The sequence below is a fragment of the Silurus aristotelis genome (assembly GCF_946808225.1).
Source record: "Silurus aristotelis genome assembly, chromosome: 23".
Lineage (NCBI taxonomy): Eukaryota > Metazoa > Chordata > Actinopteri > Siluriformes > Siluridae > Silurus > Silurus aristotelis.
The window spans coordinates 9235957-9241956 of record NC_139596.1 but is presented as its reverse complement, the minus strand read 5'-3'; positions in this window follow the sequence as shown (position 1 = coordinate 9241956).

The following is a 6000-nucleotide window of genomic DNA, read 5'->3' as shown; positions in this document are numbered from 1 at the left end:
GTCATGCTTTTGTCGGCCGTTTTACAGCTGTGTTAAATGCCTCTTAAGTAAAAAGTTGAGGGGGGGTTGCATTTGGAAGGAATCGCAGACAAGAAACAAAGGAGGTGCTGACAATCAGTTTTACCCCTCCATAAAAACCTTCAAGCTCACTCTGACCTGAATTGAGACAGATTCTCAGGACCCCCAAGTGCCCTCTTTAGAATCAACATTAACAATGCTGCTGGAATTTCATGCATTTCATGGAGTTTCAGCAAAACAACGAAACGGTTCAGAGAGCAACCTGAGACAAGATTCAGAAGATCGTCCAGTCCTGTTCAAATTAGCGTACTGTGTTTACTGCAAAGGCCTGGAATTGAGTATTTGTGTGACAGTAGTCCCAGGAGATAGAAGACAGTATTTATACATCAACAGACCAAAATTCATTAAAAACTAAAACCAAATGAAACAACATATGTTAACAATATTTTTAAACATGACTACTCATCTCTGGGGTTTTGCTCGAATCATATGGCATCTGAGACTAATAATGCTAGCAGCTGTGATTTTTATGGTATAATTCGACATATCTTTAAATTATATTGTGTTGCAATTGTGTAAATGTGCAAACACCGTTCACATTTCTGTTATTACTGCTGTTATTTGATTTAGGATCTCCTTGATTGAGGTAGGGATCAAGTAGGGACTCAGGTGTAAGTGTATATAAGAAATTAGATGACAGCCAATAATTCTCTAGGGTTTGTTTTAGATCATGGATTTGCCTGTTCTTGATCTCTTCAAGAAAAACCCAATAAAATGTCTTAGTAAGTTGCTGGGTCAACACAAACTGCCACAAATGACCTTGGTATAGATTGTGCAAGACTCTGGAACTGAACTAGAGTGTTGAAAGGGCACTTTTCCAAAAGAATTTTTTGCTCGAGTTGTGTTTTCTATAAAGGTGATGTAGAGTGGTGTCTAACATGTGAAGCAAAAATAAGTGATTCTTTTTTTTTCCCTCTGTAAAATCAGTCCTCAAAGTCTGATTATGTTCAAACCCTGCACTGACATTCTCTGCCAACTTATATGATGCAGTAATGCATCAGAATCACAGTTATTGTTATTCTCAAAAAGCTGCACTCAGATGTCACTTTAGTCACTGTTCTTTTATACATTCTTTTATATTTTTCTCTTGAAATTTTTTTATGAATATCACAGAGCCTGGAAGGATCACATGATTTTAGCTGTTTTATATATATATATATATATATATATATATATATATATATATATATATATATATATATATATATATATATATATATATATTCATTCAAAAAGTAACTCAGTTAATTTGTTGATTACTTCCCCCAAAAAGTAATGCGTTACTGTTAAAAGTAACTTTTTAAGTAACTTTTTAAAAAAACGTTCTTTAATGTTCACATTAATGCCCTTTTATGCGTTATGGTCTACACAAACACAAAACTGACTTTAACACAAAGTAATTTTTAAACACTATTTTATTTAAGTCAGACCTGCACAAACTGAATATATCACAAGGATTTCTAAATAAATAATAATAATAATAATAAAACAAGCTGAATAATATATTCAGAATCAAAAACTAAATTGGCTTCTGGTTACACCGGGTTAGCTTCTAGCTTATAGCTTTGTCGAGGTGTGGAGTTTCTGGAGGTGCTGCTATCGCAGTAGATACGACCTTCGAACCAGAAAGACACAGCTTACATTAAACTAAAAAGTTTTTGTCTTTATACTCAACTAAAGTGAAATAATGAGCATATTTGAGAAACTCGTCTTGCTCTCGCCTCGACTCGCCATTACTGCTGCACAGACCTGAATAAACGGATAAATCTTGAATAAATCTTGTTTACAGTGGTTTATCCTCCAATCCTACAATGCGTTGCTGCTGTAAGCAGGTTAGACTGTAGGCTACACTTTAGCTGAAATTCATTCATTTTATAAAAGTAACGGGTAACGCACCATACGGTAACGGTAACGGAGTTACATTATTTAAAAAAGTAACGCGTTACAGTATTATTTGCTGTCAAAAGTAACTAATACTTCGTTACAGTAACGCGTTACTGCCATTATAGCTCAGATGATTCACACAGAATTAGTTTTATATTAATGTGCAGATATTATTGTTTTCTATATTAGCAAAACTTCCTGTCTATCTGTCCTTTTACAGTGCATCTGGAAAGTATTCACAGCGTTTCACTTCTTCCACATTTTGTTATGTTATAGCCTTATTCCAAAAGGGATTAAATTCATTATTTTCTTTGAAATTATACAAACAATACCCCATAATGACAACATCAAGAAGTTTGTTTGAAATCTTCGCAAATTTATACAAAAAGAAATACAAAAAAAGAAATGAACCCCATGTACATATTATTCACATTTTCAGGAAAATTATTCACATTTTGAGGAAAATAATGAATTTAATCTTTTTTTTTCCAATAAAGCTGTAACATAACAAAAGGTAAAAAAAAGTGAAGCACTGTAAATACTTCCCTGATGCACTGTATGTCCAAGAGACAGAGAAATTACAACTACATATATCTGGCATCAGTTAAATACATCTCACCTAAGTAGAAGTACAGATACTACTATTTTAAAATACTCTGGTAAAAGTTGAAGTACTGACTACACTGTTAAATTTAAGTTAAAGTAAAGAAGGTTGGGCTCTGACATGTACTTAAGTAAAAAGTAGCCTTGACTACTACCTGTTTTAGTGTCACGCTGGTAACCCGACGTCACATCATATTAATATTAGGGCTGTAAATCGATTAAAATATTTATTCACGATTAATCGCACATTTTTATCTGTTCTAAATGTACCTAAAATACTTTCCAATTTTTTAATACTCTAATCAACATGGGCAGGGACAAATATTGATGCTTAATGCAAATGTACGTTTATTATTCATGAAACCAATCTTAACATAAAGCATGAAGACAAAATATTCTTGCAAATGTTTTAAAGTAATTATGGTGTTTTAAATTACGTAAATGATCAGGACGGTTAATGAGGTGATACCGGAAAAACTGTACCACTTATACCTTTCATAAGGATAACATAACCACCGAATATTTGTATTCGACGTAAATTTGTTTATACAAAAGTAGACTTTTCGAGCTTTTGTACAGGTTGTTTTATTTGTGTCTGTGAAGAGAGATGACAGAGAGGGCAGAAAGTGCACCCTGTCTGTTTTCTTTATTTTACAAAAGAACAGCATTTTGTTGTTATTATGAGTGTGTACAAACAAAGATTTACAGATTCAAATTATATATTGCTCTCATCTGTACGATCAAAAAATGTAATAATAATAATAATGATAATTTATTTTAATTTCTGCGTTATGAGAAAAAATACCACAAAACGCATCGACGCGTTTGCTGGTTAATTGTAAGATGTATGAGTCATGGCCGATTTTGGTGCTGATTTGACACTTGGCGCGTCAGTAAAACAAATGTTTACTGATCAAAAATGATTTTTGCGGTGGAGTTCATCTATTTAATATATCTGAGGAAAGAAAGAAAGAACGTCGTAAATGTACACGTGTTGTGCTGAAGGTTTTAAATTCGCCTCTTTTATATTTGTTCATTTATATTTTTAATAAAAATGGTCAAACAGAAATGCACAGTGCATCAATCACGCATTAATAAAACCAGCGTGGTTAAAATTAATTTACATTTTGACAGCCATAATGAATATATTAATACAAAACAAATTGTCTCTGAATATATGAAGACTGAACATCCACCATATAGAACACAAGCAGAGAAAAGATGATGATGATCAGGTGATCAGGAATGTCTCTGTTCTCAGTCATCATCGCCGACTCCCTCTGTCTCATCCATGTCTTGCATTGTAAGTGTCATAAACAATTCTACGTCAATGGTGAGTGAGAGCCAGGAAATGATACACCAGTGAATTGAAAAAGCTGCACAATGACAGGAAATAGGTAGATGGGCTGAAAAAAACGGTACGCAATGAGTAGCAGAAATATTGACATTTCACCAAATAGATTCAAACTAAATTAAAAAGTCTGGTTTGAAAATGTAAGAAGTAGAAAGTACAGATATTTGTGTAAAAATGTAATGAGTAAAAGTCAAAAGTTGGCAAAAAAATAAATAGTAAAGTACTGATACCAGAAAAATCTACTTAAGTACAGTAACAAAGTATTTCTACTTACTTTCATCCTCTGGTTAAATATCATGTGAATGAACTTGTCTAGCAGATGCACAATGTGAACTGTAAATATATAAATAATAAATAATAATAATAACTGTAAATAATATAATTGTATAAATATATTCAAATAAATCAATAAATAAATGTTTTTTTATATAAAGCAAAAACATAAAAAAACCTCCTTGTGGGCTAATTGCTTTGGTATAAGAGCAACAAAACACTAAACTATTCAGGAATATAATCTACTTTTAATTATTTTACTATTATATTACTATTTATTTACACAATCAGTTTGCTATTGGAAAATATCCAGTCATTCAACTGCTTGTTTTGATCATAGAGATGAAGATGCTTTTTACTTTTTTTTTTTATGTCATGTCAAGAGTGATAAATGAATCCAATAAATTACTTTTGCAGATCATTAATGAATAAATCAGTTCCATCTCTATTAGGTCTAGCTCCACTCACACTTCAAATCAAATCAAATCAAATCAAATTTTATTCGTCACATACACATACATACAGAGTACGACATGCAGTGAAATGCTTTTTACGTCTGTCCGGCATTTAAGCATAAAAAGGAATAGAATTAAGGATACAAATAAATAAATAAATAAATAAATATATAAATAAATAAAAGATAGAATTAAGGGTAAAAAAGATAAATAAAAAGTATAAATGATATAAAATATATGAAAACATCAAGTTTACATCAAGAAGTGAAGTTTTTATTATTATTATTATAATTTTTTTATGTTTAAAAGTAGCCAGACCTTGTCATTTATCTAGTTGCACCTCTTGCTCTCTGCCATTTACATTTTTTTTTAAATATGAATCCAATCAAGTGATTTGTTTTGGCAAAGAACATGGAGGAATGCATCTGTTCATCGGTGAGGAATGTATCTGTAAATCGTATTTTATGTGCATGTCTTCTTAACAAATAGAAAATGACCTGCTTTAGTTAAGAGAATATTTTATTTATGAGTATTGTGGAGATTTTATTCACATCTGGCGTTTCCACGCATAATTTTTTTATGCTTTATCCCAAAATATTTACAAAAATGATGTAAACAGGATATAAACGTAGCTAGCGTTAGCATGCACAGAGAGCATTCTAGGAAAGGCTAGTCTTTCAAATGCTGTGAATAGCTTTTACCTCAGGTGATTAGACAGAGACCGATGTGGATGTGACTCTTAATCTAAGGCCCTGTCTACAACTGGTATTCACATCCATCTCAAGTGATTCGATCACAAGAGGACAGCTAAGACACATAGCCGTTTACTCCTGGCATTATAATGAATGTGTCCCCTGTGATCACTTCCACTGGAGGAAACGTGTCACGCACAGTCACCATGACAGCCTTTTTATGTGCATTTCGCAGGCTATTTCAAAGGTTTTGCTCGCACTTGAATGAGAGATAAGATAAAGAAAGAAGCAATGAGGCAGCTGCTTTCATTTCTGGTATTTTAGTCACAAGACCTTGGAGAATGCTATGGACATGCACATTAGAAGTAAAGCAGAGAGTTATTAGAAGGTCACTGTGAATTTCGAACAGTTTTTACATATTACATAGTTTCCGGCTAAAGCAATGATGCAGTTCATCAAACACTCTTTGGTTCGCTGTCCAGGACATTTTGAGAACAGTGTTCACACTACATATGTGACGTACCCACATGCTTCCCAGACCACCTTTGAATGCAGTGCGCATGATCAGATAATGATCTCATATTGTCTTTCGGACTCATTTGACCCTGTACACACGTGTACTTAGTGCTGTTCAATTGTAAATAAATCACATAGGATCCAC